General features: G+C 43.3%; 1 long non-coding RNA gene across 1 annotated transcript; it reads left to right on the top strand.

Moving 5' to 3' along the window:
• The first annotated feature begins 1,042 nt into the window (after positions 1-1,042).
• LOC122981491 lies at positions 1,043-21,614 on the top strand. The gene is made up of 3 exons (XR_006403251.1): positions 1,043-1,348; positions 3,350-3,498; positions 19,085-21,614. It is a non-coding gene; the product is annotated as an uncharacterized LOC122981491 (long non-coding RNA).
• The last annotated feature ends 1,247 nt before the right edge of the window (positions 21,615-22,861 follow it).

The following is a 22,861-nucleotide window of genomic DNA, read 5'->3' as shown; positions in this document are numbered from 1 at the left end:
TTGTGATTGTAATAACATCTAACCCCCCCCCCATCCTATCTGACAAGAATGTAATCCATGTTCACTTATGCTGTGTCTGACTTCTGAAAATTACGTGACTCATAATACGCAAATTTAAGTTGTTTGTCACACAACAGTCGAAATTCTGCTCCAGATGTTTTCTCAACTTCCTGAGAGGGAAATTCTCAGGGAAACACTGAATCCTTGTCATACTTTTTTTTTTTTTTTTCTTTTCAAGTTGAAAAGTTTTGGCTAACAGCAGTTTGAATCCAAAAATAGAAGTGGAGCTTGAAGCTGAAACAGAAGCACGTGCACGCCGTTTGCTCCTCGACATTACCGCAAGAAGACGCTCACGTGCTCGCATTCGTGCGTACATACGCACACTGGAAGGACCCGAACACACACACATAGACACACATAGAGGGAGAACAATAGATGTAGAGGGGACACCTGCTTGCCTGAAACACCCTCCTCCTCCTCCTCCTCTTCTTCATCCTCCCTCCCTCTCCTCCATTAGGATTCAGTTCAGGGCTCGGCTCCGTCTCCGTGAGTGGGTTAGCCATGCGTGTCATGGCGAAATCCAGTGAATGATAATGAACTAAGCAAGTGTGTGTGTGTGTATCTGTGTGTGTGTGTGTGTGTGTGTGCGTGTAAGGAAGGAGAGGAGGTGGCATGCCTGCTGAATCACTCCCTCTATCCATCCCTCTATCCACCTACTATATCTATCTGTCCATCCATCTATTCCTCCTCCTCCACCTCTTCCTCGGTGGTGGTGTGTTGGTTAGAAGGACGGCCCCCGTGCTCTGACACACTCTCACACACACACGCAGACGCACACCTCCATGATGTGTCACTACCCATTCCACCTGCCTCTTCCTGTCATTTCCCGCTCACCGTTCCATCTACCTACACTTGTTCTTTTCCTCCCTCCCTCACTTTCTCCTTTTTTTTTTTTTTTTTGTTCTCTTTCAGTCTTTCTCTCCACTCGTCCTCGCTCTCCCCCCCCCCCCATCCCCTCCACCCTCCACTCCACCCCCCCACGCTGTGTGTCACCGCTGCCGGGAAGAAAGAAAAATGCTCCGGCCGACGAGAGTGAGAAGAGAAAGGAGACGGAGAAAACGAAGAAAGGGTCAGAGAGGAGAAGATAGTGAAAGCTTGAGTGTGTTTGGAGCGCAGCGATGCCTCCATCCACCATGAGCCGGACTCATCTTTGATGGAATATCCCAAACGGCGGAGGGCAGAGGGAGGGAGAAGTAGAAGGAGAAGAAGAAGAAGTAGTAGAGGAGGAGGACTGATAGAAGAATAAAAGGAATCAGAAGGCAGGACGGCCAGCGCTCGCCTCAGGAGGGTACGGACACACAAAAAAACGAATGAAAACAGAAAAACATATATTTCATGCTCTTGCCAATCACTTCTCTAACAACTTAAACTCCTCTGTCCCTTTCAGCATTTTTCATTTGGGTTTTGAGCTCCCTTTCTCTCGCTCTCTCCAGTGCACTCTCTGGCTCGCTCACTCTATGTGCTGAGTTGTGTCCATAGGCTCTGTTTGGGACTTTGACTAATTGTGAAAGTATTCTCTGGACTCTAGCGGAGAAGAGACTTTTCTCTTCCCTCCATTTCTTTTTCATTCTAATTAATTCCCCCCTGTGCAGACCCTCAAAGAGCCCCCCTCTCTCTCTCTCTCTCTCTCTCTCTAACTCTCTCTCTACCTCGCTCTCTGTTTTTTCCCCTCTCCCCATCTGTCTGCCTTTGAGAAGCAAATAATTGGATGTGGAGATTGGCTTCTCTGTGGCTGAGCCGGAGGATTGAGGCACTTCACACACACACACACACACACACACACACACACACACACACACACACACACGCACGCAGACACAAACACACACACACAATTACACACACATACACCTGGAACTCAGGGTGTGTCTGCGTGTGTTTGTGTGTGAATGTGAGTACAAGAAAACGCTGGTGTGAGCCGGACACGCAAAAATCTAATTCTTCAAGGCATTTTTGTGTAGTCTGTGAGGGATAAAGCAGATGTTATTAATATATACATATTGTTCTTATTGTTAACAAATCCCATGGAAATACCAAAACCAACAATGTGTTAGTATGTCACTCAATACTTACCAGCTTTCCTGTCTGTGGCACTCAGCCTCAAGTGGCGCTACTGAAGGCGTGAATCTTTGAAAACTGGTCACAAATATATAGTTTGATTGTTTAAAATTCCTAAAACAGCTGGGCGCTGTAGTTTTTAGCAAATGTTACTCAAAGAGGAGTGAATTTTGCGAACTATTTTCAGCGGCGGACTAATACATTAGTGAGTATTTACAGCAGCAGAATGGCGTGTGTGGGATTGAGTCAAAATAAACTACGAAGGAACACGTAACTGATGTGTTTTTCATAGTTTTTGGACAACGAAGGAGTTCTATGGCACAGAGGAATAAATGACATATCAGGTTTTGACTACTGCTTGCTAGTAGGATCGATGTATTGTTAGTTTTGTTCTTTTTCTAAAATCACGTTTTATTATTTTTTTTATTCTAGTGCATTAACGTGCCAACTTCTTTCGTGCTTTGATTACAGGAATTCTCAAAACAAGAAAATTTCTGTTGGAAACCCGGTTAGTCTTAACAAAAAAGGTTTTAGGACTCCATTATAGACAGAAATGGTCTGTTAATCTGGGGATTTTATGTGAGAAGAAAAAGAAAGAATTTGGTTGCTTGAGAAAGAGAGGGAGCGGTTGAGAGACCTTTGAAGAGATTAGTGGCAGAGGTATTTCCCTGGAGAGAGAGAGAGAGAGAGAGAGGGAGAGAGAGAGAGAGAGCGATGAAGAGTGAAGAGGAGGCTTGAGGAGCTTCAGAGACAAGAAGACATGAGATGTGTTGTAATGCTGGCGAGCTACAGACTAGCTGATCGAGTGGAGGACTCACACACAAACACACTCACACACACACACATCGACACTTAGAAGAGACGTAAAGCCGCTCTCGCTACACTTTCTGCTCTGAGGCAGGGCGCCAAGTCTCAAGTGACGAACAGGAGAGCTTTCACACACGCGTGCACACGCACACACGCAGTCACCTTAACACATTTTACACACTCAAGACACACACAAAACCACAAATGGAACAAGAGGGACTCCGCTTCAGTGGGACCCTTTTCTCCTTTCACATTTCTTTTTCTTTTTTTTCAGCCACTTCTTCTTTTTTTCTTCTGCTGTATTTCATTATTCACTCAGTCTCTGTCTCTCTCTCTCTCTCTCTTCTTCACCTTCCCACCCAACCACATATCTCCCTCCTCCCTCTCTTCTCCTCCTCCTCCTCCTCCTCCTCCTGCTGCTTAGCTCCATCCAGTCCAGTCTCATTGTCCTCACACACACCTCGCTGCTGAGTGTGTGTGCACGCGCGCGTGCGCATGTGTCTGTGTGAGGACGGGGCAGCAGCCGGTCATTTCGACACCACAGTGCAGCGGAGCTCCAGGTTCCACTCTGAGGTGAGTGTGTGTCGACTCCTTATTTCATAAAGGTACTTTTCACTGTTTTTTCCTGTCATTTAGTTTTTAAGGCTCTTTAAAGTGTGCGCACGCTGTGTTTAAAGTGTGTGAGTGTTGTCTTATTTTACGTAGACACAGTGAGGATGGTGTAGAGTGTGTGTGTGCGTTTCTGTGTGTGTGTTGTTTGCGTTAACAGGGGGTCAAAGGTGCTGGCGGTGACATTTGGATGGCTGTAGGATTGGATATGGAGCTGAGATTGTGGCTCAGGCTTGTCCAGACTGTTGGTGTGATTGTGAGTGTGCGAGAGTGTGTGTTTGTGTGTCTGTGTGTGTGTGTGTGTAGCCAGAGGGTAAGCTTGGCTCAGTCTGTACGTGCTCTGCTTATGAATTACTGACTACGGCTCGAATCTTACTCCCCGCTAGTTCACATTGAGCTGCTAACACTCCCTCCTTTGGTTTTTTTTTTTTCCTCTTTTCCATCTATCTATCACCCTCTTTTCTTATTCTGTCTGATTTGAGTTCTGTGACTTAACTGGCATGTCTACTTATGGGAAAGCACTCTGCCAAAGCAGTGTACTAAATGCAAATTCTCCAAAAAAAAAAAAAAAAAAAAAAAAAAAACAGCTAACAGTTTATATGTTCAAATGAATCTCTCCCTCTTTCATGCTTTCTTTCTTTCTTTCTTTCTCTCTTGGTCGCTCTCTCGCTGTCTCACACACACACATATACACACATTCCACGGCAGATTTAAATATTTCCCGGCGGGGTTTGAGGGTGAACAGAAATAGATCTAATTCTAAATCAGGACGGAGAGCTGGGCTCAGGCAGCCTCGCCACCCTCCCTCTATCCCTTTACGGCCAGCAGCTACAACACTTCCACCCCACCCCCCCCCACCCCTCCACCCCCCAAAAAAAGTTCAAAGATAAGTTGCTAATTTACCAGTTGAATTATAAAGAGTGAATACGCTGTGACGGTGTGAAATAGCACTAATACTGAAACGTTGCCAAAACCCCACACACTTGAGCCTCGATGCTGGACATAGGAGGCGTGAGGACAAAGGGGCGTCTCAGTTTTGGAGGTTTTGAAACAATGCGGCTTTTGGGAATGAGGCGTTTTTGTTGATTTGCAATTGCGCTGCCCACAAAATAATAATAAAAATCAACACACGAGATGTTAAAGTGCCCGATTTGTTCATAGAAACTTGCCTTTTGAAAGGTTTCGGAGAGTTTAAGCCACATGGATTTATCTGTTCCGGCTCTTGGCTGCGGTGGAGAGAGCAGCCGGATTAAGCCTCTAAGACTGGAGTTAAGATACAGATCTGAGTATCTAGCTGCCTGTCTATCTGCCTACCTGTCTGCCTGCCTGCCTGCCTGCCATGTCTGTGTGTCAGCGCTGACTCCAGAGCAGCGATAGGATAGGTCACAGCCCGCCAGCTGCCTCCAGCGGTCCCGGACAGAGAGAGAAAGACGGAGATGTAGAAGGGGGGAGAAAAAAGGAGGAGGAGGAGGAGGAAGACAGGGGAGCAGGTTGAAGGAGTGTGTGTGTGTTCATATGTCAAAGTGTGAGTTTGTGGCGGCGGTGTGAGAGATAAAGCGGGACGGGGGAGGAGGGGTGATGGTGGAGGGGCTGGCCTGAGAGAGAAAATAAAAGATAAGGACGCACAAAGAGAGACATGGGGATGTGAGGGAGGGGGGTTGAAGAAGTGGGTGAAGCCTCTGATATCTACCTACGGTCAGGACGGACGTCAAATCAAGACCCACTCATCCTCTCCCTCTCTCTCTCTCTCCCTCCATCTCCCGCACTAACCGCCCTCTTCCTCTCTACTCGCTCCTCTTTTTTTTTCTTTTTTTTTTTTGACAATGAGCCGACAGCAAAGAACAAAAGAAGACATAATACATGCAAACCCTCCTCTCTCTGCAGTCAGAAAGGAGAGGAGGAGGAGGAGGAGATGGGAAAAGGAGAGAGGGATGAGTAAGGCATAACATGTAAGGCGATTGCGGTAATCAAATTATATAAAAAGGAATAAAAATAAAATAAGTTCCAGTGTAGTTGTTACAGAAAAGTCAAACTGGTGTACTTTTGAAACGACAGCAGGTGAGTGGGGGAACTTTAGGGATGTAAATGACACATAACACAAATTGAAGAAATGATTCCATTTGACATTTAAGATGTTCAGATGAAGCTCTCCAAGAGCTGATAAAAGTTTAAAAAATGAAGACCCTACCCCATGTTCCCGTTTTTTGGGGTTTTTTTTTGAGAGGTGACCTCTTGTGGTTGTCCTCTCGCATCTCAAGCAGAAATGGCGCAACACTTCTGTAGTGTCAAGAAAAGCCTCCAAGTGTTGGACTCGCACACCAGTTGTGATTCACATCCCATCTTTTACCAACACCTGATGTTAATCATCTTTCCATAGTAATTCTAAGTACGTAATTTTAGTTTCCAAAACTCGACCAATTCTCAAAGAAAAACTATGCTTTATCATAACTTAGATGTTATTTTCATATATCCTGCAATTGGTTCTATCGGTTTTGATCCCACTGCACTCACGATGTTGTAACTGATTGAAAAAAAGTAGGTTGAATGATGCAAGTTATGCCCAGGTTAGCCAAATGTATTTGGAAGTGAACCAAGGTGAACAGTTACATAATTACCCATTCTGACCAACTTAGAATGGAATAGAATGGAATAGAACAGAATAGAATAGAATGCCTTTGTCATTGCACATAGTCACACAGTCTCTTGAACACATTCATCCATACATACATCCATGCAGACAAGCGACAACAACTTCGGTTCAATTTGCCAACCTACTATGCTTTCTGTAGTTTGTGTACACTTACGGTTTTACTCAGTAGTAAGTATTATAATTAGCCTCACTACTGTAGTACTCACTGTGTTCACAACCTGACCGGTATTCTGACCGTACATGATTGTAATTTTAGCGATGTCGCCATGTTCAGAGATGTTAGCAGCGACTTTGGTGAGTACAATATTATCATAAACGATAAGACCAACTGCAAAAACTGCCAATATAATAAAACCCAAGTTGTAAAAAACTTTAATTCTTTAATCAGCCATATGTCTCCTTTGGATTCAACTATATTGCGAGGCGATGACAAATTACCTATATAGTTGTTTGAAAGACTTGTTGAAAGTGAAACTTACTATTCAGTTTGATGAAAGTAATATAGCAATTAATTGCTACGTCACAACAGCACAATTAATATGTAAATATAAATTTCAAATCTAAAACTGCAGAGTTCATACTATAGATGTAATGTGGAATGACCCCAGAGAGGGAAAGTAATTACCAGTGTGTATAACAGTCTACAGTGGATGCTGGGATTATATATCATCTACTAGGTTGTTTGGCTTGAATCACTTATTCAACCTACTTGATAATTAATGATTGCTCTGTATTACACATCTTATGGAGCCCCATACACACACATGCAGTGATCACACTCAGCCAGTGATTTCAGCTGCGGTAATTAAAGAAGAGTTAGCGGTGAGTGAATAAAACATGCATCAATCCCTCTTCCCTCCAACTGAACTCCCCTCCTCCACTCTCTCCTCTGTTTTTTTTCTCTCCCTATTCCCTTCTCTTCCTTTTCATTTCCTCTTTTTTCCTGTTAGTCATCCTCCTCTTCTCTTTCCCCCATTTTTCTGTCTTCTCCACCCTCCTATTATTCTACTTCTTTCCTCCTTTTTTTCCTGTCTCTGCTTTTCTTCACCTCTTTTATCATTGTCTCCCTCCTCTTACTCTTTACCTGTTCTCCTCCCTGATGCCTCCTCTCCTCCTCTGCTTCTCTCCATTTTTTTCCATCATTCCCCAGAGGTGAACCAGTGTGTGCAAGCTGTTGCAGGCAAGGGCAGCGCTGGCGTAGACCGAGCTAGTTTAGCAGGGATGAGATACACAGTGTGTGTGCGCACGTGTAGACACACACACACACTCTCTCTCACGCACACGCCTTGTAGACACTGCAGGTGCTGCATCAAGATAAATGAGCCGTCATTAGCCAATCAGGTCAGCCGGTGGGAGGGCGATGGAATACCAAGGAGCGAGATCAGCTAGTGGAGGTCAAGCCTCTGACAGGGGAGATGTGTGTGTGTGCGCATGTGTGTTTTTCTGTGAGTGTGTATTGCATAAAGAGATTGAGAAGGAGGATTCCCTGATTAGATGTGAGCTCTCGCAAAGTTTTCTCCTCCTCCTCACTGCACTAGCTTCCCCTTCCCTGCCTCCCTCCATCACTGTTCCTTCTTTTTTTTCCCACCAGCGCTCCTCTGGGAAGCGGAGGAGTGCTGAAGATTGTTGTGCTGCCGTTTGACGGCCTAATTGGTATCTCTGGCCTGTTGTTTATCTCTTCATCGGCAACTCATCAGAGTGAAGGAGACAGAGGTTGAGGAGGAATTAAAAGCATTTCAGAAGTCTAGTTTCCAGCCTGGAATTTCTGCTGGAGAAAAAGGTAGATGTCATATTATGTTTTTTACTTTTGCTTTTTTTTTTTTTTTTTAAGTTCCCCAACATAGTTCTCCAGGGAAAAGGCAATGAAACCAATTAGAGAGAAAGTAAGACTGGCATATATTCTCATTACAGCGCTATAATCAATCAATGTGTATGTGTGTGTGTGTGTGTGTGTGTCTTTGCCCTCTTAACATTTACACTAAGGCTAATGCAAATGGATTTATGCATAAAGTGCTCATTCCCACAGCCAAGGTGCTGCTGGGAAGGAAGAAGGTAAATGATTAACCCCCCCCCCTAATCTCCCCCCAAAAAAACCCTCTCTATGAATGTGTGTTTGTGTGTGTGTGTGTGTGTGTGTAGGGGGCTTTCAGGATGGCCGCTGGCTTTCTTTGATCACTAATCCTTTCTCTGGCCTGACTTTCTGTCCCTCGTTCTTTTTTTCCTCTGCCCATCTCTCTGCTCTCCTCTCATCTCCTCTCCTCGCTTGCCTCGCACGGCCCGTTGCCATGTTTGCATTGTGAGCAGCTTACAGGCGAATATCTAGGGCAGGGTGCCCTCTCTCTCTCTCTCTCTCTCTTTCTGACTCTCTGTCGTTCTCCCTCTGCCTCTCACGCCTGCTTTACTATTCTGTTTTCTTAAGAGCTTAAAAAATATTCAAGTCTATTGGAATACAGTGCTCACATGCCCATATGCATGTGGAGTTACTGTGAAGTAATCCTTTCCTAACACAATGGCACTGTAAAGGTGTTTTCAGACTGAACGTGAAGGGAATTAAAGACAGAACGGACAGAATTTGCTCTGGGATGCTGAATTATACGTAGAGACACATGAGCACAAGTTAAAATTGTTTTCAATTTTATGTTTTCATAATATGTATCTTATTTCAATTCAGTGTTTCAATTTGCATTCATACCGAGTATGTCTTCAACTGACAAATGTACAGAGACAAGAGAAAAACTGCCACACTTCACACACATATATCATTGGTATGCATAATGCTAGCTAGCTACAGCTAACTGAACTGTTCATCAGACAAAGAAACAGACAAGCAATTTGAAGACTTCACCTTTGAGACCCCTGGGAACTTGGGCATGTTTTACTATTTTTTGATATTTAAATGATTAATCAGAAGAAAAATGGATTGGTTAATAGACACACTGCCACACTCTACTCATTCACACGTTTGGTGCATAGCTAGCTAGCTACAGCATCTATACAGTCTGTACATTGGCTGTTTGGGGTAAATTAACAAACCACAAAAACACTCAAATCCGCACAAATAATGCAAGGCAAAAATTTGCTTTGTGTTCAGTCACAACACACCTCAAGAAATAGGAGATAAAATCCACAACCTCGTCTGGCACAAATACAATTAGTTTAGCTGAAGCTAATATGCAAAATTTGTGGTTGGAAAGCTGCAGATTTAGCCAAATTAAGTGGACATTCTCCAAAATTACAGTCGTTTTCACACAAAATTTTTGTTTTGTTTCCGCTGACAGTGATACATCCTGGTAGTTGCATGTATGTTTATTGGCAGTAAATTTACACATGCTCAATTTCACTTGACTATACATTAGAATGCATTTCAATAGAGAGCCGAAGTCAAGGCCGAGTCACGACCGAGCTAGCTCTGCTCTTCCACTAGCTTGTGTAACTCAGTGCAATCTCTCAGTCTTTATCTGTCTTGATGAGGTGATGAAGATGAAGTGTGTTCCTGACCTTTACTTTAAATATTCTAAGACAACTCGGCTCCACTGCACTACTTGCTAACAGAAGTTGAAACTTTTGTGACTTTAACAAAGTTCAACAACAATTACTTTGTGTGCACAGGAAATCTACAGCTACCATGGACAAATTACAGGCGCAGCAGCACAGGTAGTTACACCGTCATAACTTTATTTTGCCAATATCCAAAAACTCACCAACGCTTTCTTCTAAAGTCATTTTTTCAACTTTCTAGTTGTAATCTTTGCTGTCTACAAACTTGTGCAGCGTTTCCTCATCTCTGTCCTGCTGTTATTACAGACATGTCTAACCTCGACACGACCCCTCCACTACCTCATGGACTTGCCTCCTCAGTCGAGCCATGAAGTTTAGCCTGTGAACGTCTAGGGCTCATGAGAAATGGTGGTTGTTAAAGACAGCTTAACACATAAATGTTGAATAAACAACGATATTAGATTTCTTTTCTTTTTTTAAATATCGTCCTTATGAAGTGAGCCACATGACATACTGTTGAAGAAGACTCTGTTCCAAGGCTGGATTTTAACTTGTTAGCGTAGTTACAAATTTGGGATTTTGATTAAGGTTTTCTTATTTCTGGAACAGAAACTAAAAGTTCTGGTTTGACTGTGGCTCTCTATTCAGAACAAGGACTGTGGATTTTGTACCCCGTCTTTTTCAGTATTGTTACGCTTGGAAGGCATAGTTTCAGACCAGTATGGACAGTATGACTGATTACATCGACTAATAACTCCTTCAAAGGAACGTGAGTAATACAGTAAGACAGACCTGAAAAAATCAGCAACTGTCCTTTAAACAAATTTTTGCTTTGAACATCTTCCCTCAACAGTGTTTCTCTCTTTCTATCTGCTGGTACTCTTTCCATTCCACCTCCTACCCCCCCTTCTATCTCCATCTCTCTCCCTCTCTCGCCACTGTTCTGAGATCACAGTGACCTTTCTGTCCTCTTTTTTTCTTGCTTTCTCTTTCACTCAATTTTTTTTCCCTCCCAGTTTCAGGTAATCTGTCCAACCAGCTGAGGCGCAAAATCTCTCGGCTATGGTACACACTCTCTCTCGCTGTCTGTCTGTCGCTCTCTCACAGTTCACAGCCCCTCTAAGGCTCTGGCCAATGCCTTACCACATTATTATTCAGCACATTCATAACTTCATAGAAGAGCTCAATGGTTGGCCAGACGGTTGTAGTGCTAGTGAGACCTCGTAATCCCCTTGCTCTCTGCCCGGGCCTCGTTAAGCCTTATTCCCTACTGGGAACCTGGAGGTTATAATTAACGTACCTCAGGAGCGCCTCGCTGGCTCTCTGTAGTCCTAATCTCGTTCCACAAGGGGGCAAGAGAGATAACTATAGAAGCCAACAGAATACACAAAGTTTATTTATCAGCAACTTCAGGGAAGTTGGGAGCCAACTTTTCTAGTGTAACATAGATGCTGAGACTGCAAACAAACATCAGCATTGCTGTTCCTGTTTTTCTCCATAAATTATTTTAAACTGTAATGGATGTCCATGGACGGAGGCTAAACAGACCTAGAGCCAGCTTATGCCTGAAACTAACTAATTCATAGGAAATTTTGTCTAGCCTCTTCAAAGGCAAAAGTGTAGGATGTAGTGTGAACAATGAAAAAGTAGCGCTTGAGGGAGAAGTTCAAATACTTCCAACTTTCTCAGCTTCACACACCTGTCCAATTGCCTTGTGAAGTGGATGTACTTGTCCTATGATTCGGAAAGTTTCGACAACTGTTGGATGCGGCCACCCCAATTCCAATGTCAGAAAGCTGTGTGGGAGGGGGTTTGACAAGCAATATGTTTGAACCATTGTGACCCTCAACCCTTAAAACCCCTGAAAACCTGGCTTCAAATCTTAGGTATTTCTACATAACATTAAACCTTTAATGTTCAATCAAAGTTGAATGAGTCAGAAACATCTTTTGGTATCATTAATTATGAGTTAAACTTTCAAAAACTTAATCAGGAATGTGCAGGCGTGGTTTGATCAGATTTGATTGACAGTAACCAAACAATCCACCAACTGTCATCAGACTCTGATTCAAATGTTGCTAAATCTTGATTGGTGAATGCAATGCTGAAAAAATTACTGGATTAATCAATTAGTCAAGTGACAGAAAATTACTGTAACCGACAACAATTTTGATAATTGCAGTCATTTATCGAGCAAAAATGGCATTTGCTGCTTTGTATCATTTTTATATCTTGAATATGGGTTTTTGGACTGTTTGGATTGAAAACAACCAATCTTAAGATGTCGCCTTGGGCTCTGATAACAATATAGGCATTTTTAAAAAAAAAAATGTTGACTCAGAAATGATGTAATGACTTGTACATTGTATCACAGGACCTTAAAATCACTTCCAGTCGTTTAACTAGTTTCCAAAAATTGTATTGCATCTTCTTAAATGGTATTATTTTTTGTGTAAAGTGGGTTACTTCACAACGTATCAGCCACTTTTTTCCTAGAAATGAGTTGCCTTGTTTGCAGTAAAAAGTAGTGGAATTATCTCATCCTATTTTTCACTTTAATATAAAAGTAAGTGACTTGTAAAAACAGGTATTTTTCGCATCTCGTGCGACAAAATTGTCATATGGATGTTGAGTATCGAGCTGCAAGAGGGTGGATTTATCTAGGCGCAGGTGTATTTGTGTGCGTGTTGGGGGGATTTTGAGTAGCAGGAGTGTGTGTGTGTGTGTGTGTGTGTGGAAGGGGGGGGGGGGGGGGGGGGGACAACAAGCACAAAGCACTGGCCTGTGGAGAAGAGAGAAAGCTCCTGTGTGTTACAGAGTCAATAGGCTCTTTGTTTGCTGTGCCTGGGAGACAGTTAGCCATGAGGACAGACGGAGACTCCAGTGCACCATAGTATACCTGAACCTGCATACACACACATACACACACACACACCAGCTCACACACACTCAATCCGAATACCTATGTCTGACAGGACGTCATTCAATATCTGTCCACTGTTCCTGCTTTACATCCTTTACCACCTTATCACTTTTTTTCCCCAAAAACCTCCTCTTCTTTGCGCCACTCTTCCTAGCTTGCTTTTTATCTTTCTACATACTGTATAGTATATCCATTTGTCTCTCTCCCTATCTTAGCCTCCGCTCGGCGTCTTTGTGTTCAAGCAACAGAAACTGTTTCCCTTTTTTTTCCCTCTCGGTTATCTAGGCTGGGGGGATTGGTGGATGGGAGTTTTTTTTTTTTTTTTTTTTTTTACCTGAGAGCTGGACAGAGGGCGTTTTGTGTTGAACAAGGGAGTGAGGAACAGCGAGAAGGAGAGAGCTGAGGGGAGGGAGAAATGGGGGGGAGACAAGAATGCAACAGATACAGGTAAAAGCTTTGTGCAGGGACCAGAAACAGAATCTAGGATACACACGGGTTATAATGTCCACATGATAGTAGAGCTTGGCTTAAAATCCAGAAAAGAATGGATATGAAGAAAGAGGAAAGAGAACAAGAGAAGATGGAAATGGCTCATACCTGTCCGCATAATGATGAGAGAGAATATCCCCCTCTTGGAAAAGTGCAGGATTGCTGCTGATACGGCGATTACATGATGTGAGTATGGCGAAATCTGCAGGTGTCTCTCATTTTTATGAGCTATTTTTGCTTTAAAAAAGAAATCAGTGGATTCTGTGCCATAATGTGTCCCCTGCATTTAATGACCTAAAAAACTCTTCATGAAAGCGAGTGCATTGGGATTGGGAATATTCGAGGCAAGTACAGAGTAAAACTTCTCGCAGCTGTTCTGGTTTAGACGCTGGTTCGAGTGTGTTGTTGCCTGATTGAGGAGAAATGTTCTGGATGGGAGGTTTCTCAGTGGCTACTTATATTCTATGAGAGGAAGTCAGGCACATGTCAGTATGAATCAATTTCACATACAGTGTTTGGGCTTTGTGTGCGTGTCTTACGGTAGGCACGGTATAAATAATGGATAAAGGTCTAATAAGCTTTCTGTGGAACGTCTCTGGGCTGTTGACCATTGGGATCAGCTTTAGGATTCTGTCACTCAAACTCAAAGGCACAACACTCAGCTTATCTATTGCTCTGCATGGGCGCGCGCACACACACACACACACACGAGTTTGAGTACACAGATATATACATGCATGCCCGTATGTTCGCACGCACTCTCGCAAACACTGATCGCCTTATCTCCTCGTCCAAACAAGAAGATAACAAATAAACCACATTGTCTGTTTCCACAGAGGATCTCGATAAGACACAAATCAGCTTACACACACACACACACGCTGACAAATACACACACACACACGCATAAACATATACAAGCGCATACAGGGAAACAGAGCCGGTTTTCACAAGGATGAGGTTGAAAAAGATGGATTAAAACAAGGATGGATGACTTTGACATTAATCTTACCTGCTTCAAGCTCTCTCTGAGTGTCTCTCTGAGTCTCTCTTGCTTTTTTTCTCCAATCCTGCTCCTTTATCTCTCATTTCTTGTTATCTCTGCATGTCTTTCCAGCCCTCTGACTTTTCCATTCCAATGCTTGTTGCTAGAGCAGTCTCTCTCTCTCTCTCTCTCAAAATAAAGGGATTCCCTTCCAAACTTCAAAATAGCTCCTGGTACTCCAGATACAATACAGTGAAAACATACCGTGCATCTGTCTGGTTATTCGCAACCTTGCAAATGTGTTATAGGGGACCTATTGGGCTCATTTCCAGCTCTATATTTTAATTTTTGGACTCCACTAGAATAACTCTGCATGATTGACAGTTCAAAAAACTCCTTATATATCTTTATCCTATCTGTATTCAGCTCTCAGTACCTTTGTAGCTTCTAAAGGAATCTCTGTGGTTTGACATTTTTGTTTCTGTCTGCGTTTGCTGATCGCTTTAAGCATGTACCAGAGTCATGTTAAGTTACTGCTGATGAGAACCCAACATTTCCTGCCTTTGCTGCTTCACATTAAAAGCTTTCAAATGACTAAATAACAGGAGACTTTTATCGTGAAGAATTAAAGGAAATGAAACATATTCATCACTGAATTAGTGGAGCTTCGTTAGCGGCACTAAAAACAGATTGAAACAAACATCTGGAGATATTTGGAGCTGTTTGTTCAGTGGATCAGTTAGAAATAACGCAGGGAGAAATAGTACAAACAGAGAAACAGCCACAGCGATGATGATTTTTGATGAAGAGCTGCAGACGACCAGCACACCTCCTACAGGTAAACTACTTATTTTACTTTGCTCAGCTGTGTAATGGAAAAACACTTACAGCGTGCCAGCTCCACTCAAGTCATGGCTCAGTGTGACTATGCTCAGAACAATGGAAAAATGCCATAATGTTAGCGGAGCAGAGCAGTGAACTTGCACCCTGTGTGTGTGGAGCAGATGACCATATATAGAAATCTGCCAGGAGCTGATGTCAACTCGGTCTGAAAGTAGAAAAAAACGTTGGAAACCAAGTGTTCAGAGCAGTCTGAAGCCTTCTACATATGTTTACTTCATTATTTGACACTTTGGCCACATTTAATATGAATATCTGACACTGTAACATCATATATATATATATATGGCTGAAAATAACAAAAAGCATAATAGGTCTCTTTAATATGTGTTTATGCCTTAGATTATAAGTGATACGTATTTCTGAAGGCAGTTTCCCATATCAAGAGTTTTCATGTTATGCTAGGGACAGATAAGCACAATATCATTTTGAGTCTGCCTGACAGACTTGCCAAAAGATCAAAAATGTATTTGATCTTCATAATACAGGCTTGTCCACATTTTACAGGCTGCATTTTTATGAGTTTTATTCATATTTTGTTGTATTAGTTGTTGTTTATTACACAAATTAGCGAAGTTTCCTGTTTAAACTTTTCTTTAAAAATTTTTTTACAAATGTAACTTTCTTTATCAAAACTGGTTTTTAATTTGTTTATGCTTAATACTATCGGCTGATATATTGTTATATTGCTATCCAGTCTCAGTCAGGCTTTACTTGGGACTCTAAAAATCTATGTTTAAGCCCATGATATACATATTTTTGTGTGACCACTGAATGGTGAGGAAACTTTGAAACAAATAACTTACTAGTTAAACATGTCAATGTGTTAAATATCCCAAATGCATTGTCATTTTCCTTTTACTTATTAGCCAATATCAGCCAAAATGATCTGTCTAACCCTTGTTTGGATCCCATCGTGGTTGGTTGATGCATGGTGCCACGCTGTATTCAGGCCTGTGGCTGTTCATTTACGTGTGTATTTGTGGATGCACGTGGGCTGCTTTGCCTCCCTCTCTTTCTCTCTCTTGTTCCCTCCCTCTGTTAACGTTGACTCATCCATTTTCAGCCAGTTAATAATTCAGAGGGTCTGCAGGCTGTGTTTTCATCTGTCTCATCTCTGCGCTCTGCTTGTGAAAGAACCCCTAGTAATTACACACCACCAAAACAAGACACTGACTCCGATGGCTGGCAGCGCGTTTGGGGATGGAGACCGAACCAGTTTGTGGGGGGGGGGGGGTGGCGGCTGGGAAGAAGGAAAGCAGGTGATAGAAGGAGAGATCGAAGGACAGGAGGGGAGGGATTGGAGGACAAGAAGGATACACAGCAGAGAGAGGTGTCTCAGCACAGTTGTAAATCCTCTGCAGGGCCTTGTAAGCTGTCAGACAAGCTGAGGGTGTTAAAGGCATGAAGTGAGAGAGCTGCACACACTCGCGGACACACACGCAGGAAGCGCGTGGAGAGAAAAGTTTACTCCTGCTACCGGCGTGACTGGCTCACTGCTGTGTTTTATGGCTTTCTATTCCTATGTGATTTTTTCTGGCATGTCACATAGGGTCTAAAGCCATTGGGTACAGAGTGGAAGATCTGCAGACGAGGATTAGATGGATATATGGAATGACACAGGAGGGATAAAAGAAGAGTAGAAGGAGGTTTAATGGCATATATGAACACACACACACACACACACACCTGTATACAGTATACTGCATGGCCCAAGGCGTTTTTGTCTCTGCTTGCAGGCAGCCCAGGGTCTAGCTCAGCTAATTGCCCCCATATGAGACAGGTTGAAGTGAGCATCAATCCCTAAAGCCACACACAGACACATGCATGCAGACACTTTATGCTCGGTCTGTGCCTGTGTTTTTGTCACCCACTCTCTCCCACTTGTATTACACACACATACACACAGTATAGCACTCCCCAGCCAGGCCTGCCGGGGCTGCTGACTCAGGTTGGTATTTAATGAAGCTCTCAGTTTCACCTCGCGTCTTCTAATCTCGGGCGCTCGTTTGTGATTGGCTGCTAGCACGCTAGCGAAAAATGTTAACGTCGGGAGTTTAGAGAGCCTTAAGACGACTTCTGGCTGTGCGAGTGTGTGAGCGGGAGAGGGAGACATGGTGAGAGTGAGAAAGAGAGAGAGAGTAATTGAAGCGCAAATACCAGTGTGAAGAAAATGTGAGAGGAGGTGTAATGGTAAAGGAGTTTTTCTCCTCATTGAGTGACAGCACTTAATAGACTGCCATGCCAATCTTTACCGCAGTGTACGTGTGTGTATGTGTGCAGTATGTGTGGATTGACCTATTGACTGAACCTACATAACTTTCTCTGCATTGAGTTTCTTGCTGAGAGCGCTGCAAAAACGTGAAAGACATACACACACACACTGCCTTGAGGATTATATTGACAGCTGTCTGCTCAACCCAGTATCATGGCAGTTCGTGTCACGAAGTTTAATCTATAAATTTTTGTACATCAACACAAATTGTTCATTTATTTCGTGACATTCAGCACGACTTTCAAACTAATGCGTTTCAGTCGGAATATCTTTCGTGCCTTTGCTACTTTTTTTTTTTCTTTCCGTCAGTCAGGACTCGGGAGCACAGAAGCTGTGTTACTAATTGAGGAAGACTGTTGTAAGAAAGATGATTTAATATTAAATATCCTCAACCACATATTCTTGAAAATATAAAATTAAACGAGCAACTTCACATTTTACAATCACAGGCTATAAAACGCCATTCCTTAACAGAGATAGTGGCGTTTGGATTCGGGTTGCAGCGGACTGGCGGCAGTTTGAAATGGAATGAAACCAACTGACAGCAAACTACTCAAAACAGTAGTCAAACGCACCACATCCACCCACAACACACTGCTCTTCCATAGCCTTCCGCTGTCACCAACTGACAAAAAAACTTAATCAAAATCGAAGATAAAATAATTAAAACTGGTGGCCTTAACAATAACCTGTCATATTGTTGAGTTATCAAGGACACTTTCCTCTTTTGTGTTGAGAAATGTTAGATATTAAAAGAAGACCTTAACACGGTGACAGGGAGGAAAATACTTCAGCCACCGGACTGATGCTGATAAAATTAAAATAAGGAGGTAAAAATAAGGGTAAAATCTTGTGTTTAAATGTTGAGTGCTGTAGTGGTTATAGTTAAAAATGCATAACAAGTGAGAAAAAACAATATAGCTTCTGTACTCTCAAGTCCAGATTGACATAACATATTTCCGATTGATATACGTTAGTTTGAAAGTCGTGCTGAGTGTCATGAGCAAATTGGGAAATTCGTGTCCATGTACACAAATTTATAGATTATATTTCATGCCTATTTCACAAACTGCCATGAGACTGGGTTGGTCTGCTGCATATTTACTGGATATAGGCTTGTAGTTAATATAAGTGATGGATGATTAAGATTTGAAGCCATGTAGTTTAAAGCCATGATAGGAAATCTATTCCCTTTGGCACCTCCAGACTCCCATTCTGGCTTCTTTGAACTTACATCAACATTAGTGTCCAGGGCTCTCGAAGTCATGTTCATTTTCTGCATAGACAACATTATGTGACTGGCAGTTAGAGCGCTTCAAGGCATGGATGCTCATAAATTAAAAGTCCAAAAGATGGAAAGCTGCATTGAATAATGGTTCCTGTGTCTTTGCATATGTGTTGACACTATGTAAATGCTAGTTTTCTGGGTAAAAATACTTTGAATGTTCAAAACAGGCACTGTATGAATAAGATCAGTGCTAAAGATAGATGTCTGCATTGTACTGTGAGGGTCTTTTGCTAAAATAATCCACTGCACAGCATGAAATGGCAACTACTTACTCACTTGATCATAGTTTGTATTTCATGTCCTCCAGATAAGGACAAATGTCTTCATCATGAACTTAAACAAAGTTAAAAGTTCTAATCAGTAAACTCACATTGCCTCAATATACATAAAATAATGAAAACCCCTTTCTTCTTCTTTGATTTCAGATATCTATGTGTGTTCAAAAGACTTCATAGGAGAAAGGCTGCCACATGAAAGAGGAATGTTTTAACGCCTCCCCTCTTCTCCTCCCCTCTCGTCCCTCCCTCCCTCTCCCACCACAGGTTTACGTGGATGCGGTGCGTCAGGTAGGCCATGCCCTTCACCTGTGCCTGCTTCTGTGGCCTGAACGGCTTCTGCCGCAGACGGAAGAAGAAGAAAAAGGAGCAAGTGGAGGAAGAGGAGGAAGAAGAGGGTGAGGAGGTAGAACGATGGAGGGATCAGGAGACAGAGGTGTGACAGTCACTCCTGTCACCCTCAGCGGGGCTTAACCCTTTAACGGACTGGAGTGTACAACCCAGGTTATTGCTGTCTGATTATATGTATAGAGATACTATAACAGGGATGGTAAACAGGCTTCAGCTTGCACAGGCTTTTATTCAAAATTCATAATTAATTGGACATTTTTAATTTACTCTGCTCTCTAACTCAGTCGTTGAAATCTTTGAACCACATTCTGTATGTTTTCCAGCAATATCTGTGACTAAGACGTCAGGTTCTACTTTTTAAAACTGCCAGAACTCAGCAACCACAAAACTATCTTGAGCCATATTAATCAAGATGAATCAGATTTGATGAAAATAAAAGCCTTTGAGCGAACTCTTAGCTCATCCCCATTACCCATCCCTGGAGCATTCAAATTCTCCCTTGGCAGCTGACTGAGAACTTTGCTTGTGCTGATGTGATTCCAAAAAAAAAAAAAACATTTCTTATCTGTTTGATTCATTTCTTGCCATAGCTGGTGTACTGTATAAGGTGTGAGGAGGCGGTGGGCTCCAGAAATCCATTATTTCTCTCATGTCACACCTCTCTGCAACGCCCCATCTCTCCCTTCTCCTCCTTAATCGCAGCTCCACAGAGGCTGAATTGGAACCAAAGCCCCTTGGAGCTCTGCTCCTCCTCACCTACCTGCTTATGTCAGATCAACTTAGCGAAAACTTCAGGCAAGTGAGAAAGTGTACAGCCATTTCCAAAGTCACCCATGGAGTGCTGGAGCCCATCTCGGTTTTCACGCTGAGCTGGGCCCGATCTAAAGCCAATCAGCAGCTTAGCTGGAGTGTGAAGATAGGAGTCAAGGGTCAGAATGAGCAACAGGGTTTTGTGAGAAGTCCCTCCTAGATGCCGGAGCTTCTCTGTCTCATTAATAAGCAGACAAGTAATTACAAACACACACACACCAATGCAGACCCATCAATTAATGTCCCCTGGAGGGAGTGGAGTGTCTGTCCGTAAATGCCACTGCGGTGCGCTCCCATCTGTCACCTGTTTGAGTGTATGACTCTGCAAGTGTGTGTGCGAGTGTGCCTGTGTTTCTTTTTGGCTGCAACAATAGACTTTCAAACCTGAAACAAGTGGTTAAGATATCCATTCAGCCGCTATAGAACTGCCTTTTCACAATGCACATGGAGACACAAAGACAAAGACACACACACGCGTGTAGGTCTCATTAGTGTGTGTGATTATGCATGGCACGTCCAGTCAGGCAGTGGAGATGTAATTAACCTTTTCCAGCAGGAAACAGATGCCTGGATGTCACACACACAAACACACACAATGATATACACGCGCACACACACACACACACACACACACGTCTGCTGTCAGGGAAACAAAGCCAACGTCACGGTGTCACGGAAACAAAGCCCCAAAAAGCGCCGCCTGGCACTCTGTGATAATCCCCTCACGCATATTTACATTCGGGGCTTAGAATACGGCTCGGTGCCGCCGTCTACACCCCACCACCCCTCCCTCCCCACCCTCCCGCCCGCACTCCGCTCTGCTGCCCTACCATCCTCTCTCCTCTCCATCTACCTTTCGGCGTTCCACCTCATTCACCCCTTTTCCTCCCGATATCTCTCCTTCTCTCTTTTATCTTTTAGATCTCTCCCAAAAACTCTCCTATGCAATCCCCTTCTTTTGAGTTCATCTGTTTATCATCAGCGGATAGTACATGGCCTTGCATGGCAGCTCCCATAGATTAGCCCCCACTCTCTCTTTTTTTTTTTTTTTTTTTTTTTTTTTTTTCTCCCGACTTTGAATATCACGGATTTCTTCAGGCGGGCAAAAAGCTGCTTTACGACAGATTAATGGACGGCCCTGATTGTGTCTGTTGGTGTGTGTCCGTGCCTGCGTGGAATAGATTGTCTGTTTACTCATTCTCTCGCTACAAGCGGCGAAATGAGACAAAGCTAAAGCCATTTCACAGTGTAGAGCACCTATTATGATTCACTGTGTTACGACGCAGCCCTAATGAGAAAGAGAGAGAATGAGAGGAGGGGTTGGAGGATACGAGAGGAAGAGAGAAAAGACGGTAATGAGAGCGAGTGTTGGATACGGAAGAGGGGGGCTAATGCTAGACAGAGTAGTCATGCTAATTGGCTACAGTGGATAACTTTCTGAGGCGGGGGATGTGTGTGTGTGTGTGTGTGTGTGGTGGGGGGGCAGAGAAAAGAACAGCCTGATCTGTCGGCGTTACACTCGTTTAACGCTCCCTCCATTTCACCTCTTTAATGAGAGGAATATTCGCTCCAGTAATGGCGAAAGACTTGAAATTGGTGACGATTTGTTGCACACATACACACACACACATGCACTTAGAGGTGGTAGGGTGGGTAGGAGGAGGTGGGGGGGGGATTATGGATGGGGGGAGGATGGTGTTGGTGGGTGTGTGTTTTCCCTCAAGCACCACAACCCAGTCCTTTATGGATCATGGCAATTTTCAAGGATTGTAACTCTTGGACAAACAGCTAAAAATAGAGGGGTGGTGCACGACTCCTGCAATAGCGGGAGCGGAGGGAGGTGGGAGGAGGTGTGTGTGTGTGTGTGTGTGTATGTGTGTGTGGGTGGGGACAGCGAAAACGAGTCCTGTCGCATTAGATTTGGGTCAGAATCGGGGGAAGAGCCGACGAAGCGGAGAGTGTTACAGACGGTGGGGAGATTCATCACTCGCTGCTCCCTGTACCTCTCACTCGTCTCCTTCAACACCTCGCCGCCCTCCCCCCCCTCTCTCCCCCAACTCACACACACACATACACACACACACCTGCAGGAGACAGAGGGGACGGTGATGGGAACAAGGACGGCGGGAAAGGGGGAGGAATTGGTGAGAAAAGATGGTAAACCGCTGGAAAGACAAAGGAGAAGCAGCAGGGCAGAAAAAGAGAGGATTGAATGTATAATGGGAGAGAAAGAGAGACTGAACCACTGCTAGGTTAGATAACATTATAATATTAAAATATGCCATTTTATCCAAGGCTCTTTCCTGTATAATGAGTGCATACATAAATTCATACTATGAATGATCCCAGTTGGGAACGAGCTCTAATGGTAGAACCTAGCTCTAACTTCTGAATTGAGTCAGAGGGTTTGTTCCCAGTTTAAAGCAATAAATAAATATTTTGGGAAACATTCTAATCCCCTTTCTTGCTATGAGATAGATGAGAAGATCAATGCCACTCTCAGGTCTTTAGTATGGAGCTAGAGGTGGGGAGCAATTAGCTTAGCTTAAATACTAGAAGCACGGTGAGAGAGCTAGCCTGCTTCTGTCCAAAGTTCAAACATACACTCACCAACACTGCTAAAGCTCACTAATAAACATGTTATATCTTGTTTGTTTAATCCTTTGAAGTGTGAAGAGAGACAAGCTAGCTGGTTCCCCCTGCTACCAGTCTTTATGCTAAGCTAAGCTAATTATCTCCCAGCTGTTGCTCCGTATGCCATACAAGTGGTAACAATCTTCTCATCTAACTCTCAGCATGAAAGCAAATGAGCTTATTAGCCAAACTGTTCCTTTAATACAGTGGGTAGTGTGTTGGTCTAGCCTTTGCATCACAGAAGGGATT

Source organism: Thunnus albacares, chromosome 4 (genome assembly GCF_914725855.1).
Source record: "Thunnus albacares chromosome 4, fThuAlb1.1, whole genome shotgun sequence".
NCBI lineage: Eukaryota > Metazoa > Chordata > Actinopteri > Scombriformes > Scombridae > Thunnus > Thunnus albacares.
This window is presented reverse-complemented; position numbering and strand designations above follow the sequence as displayed.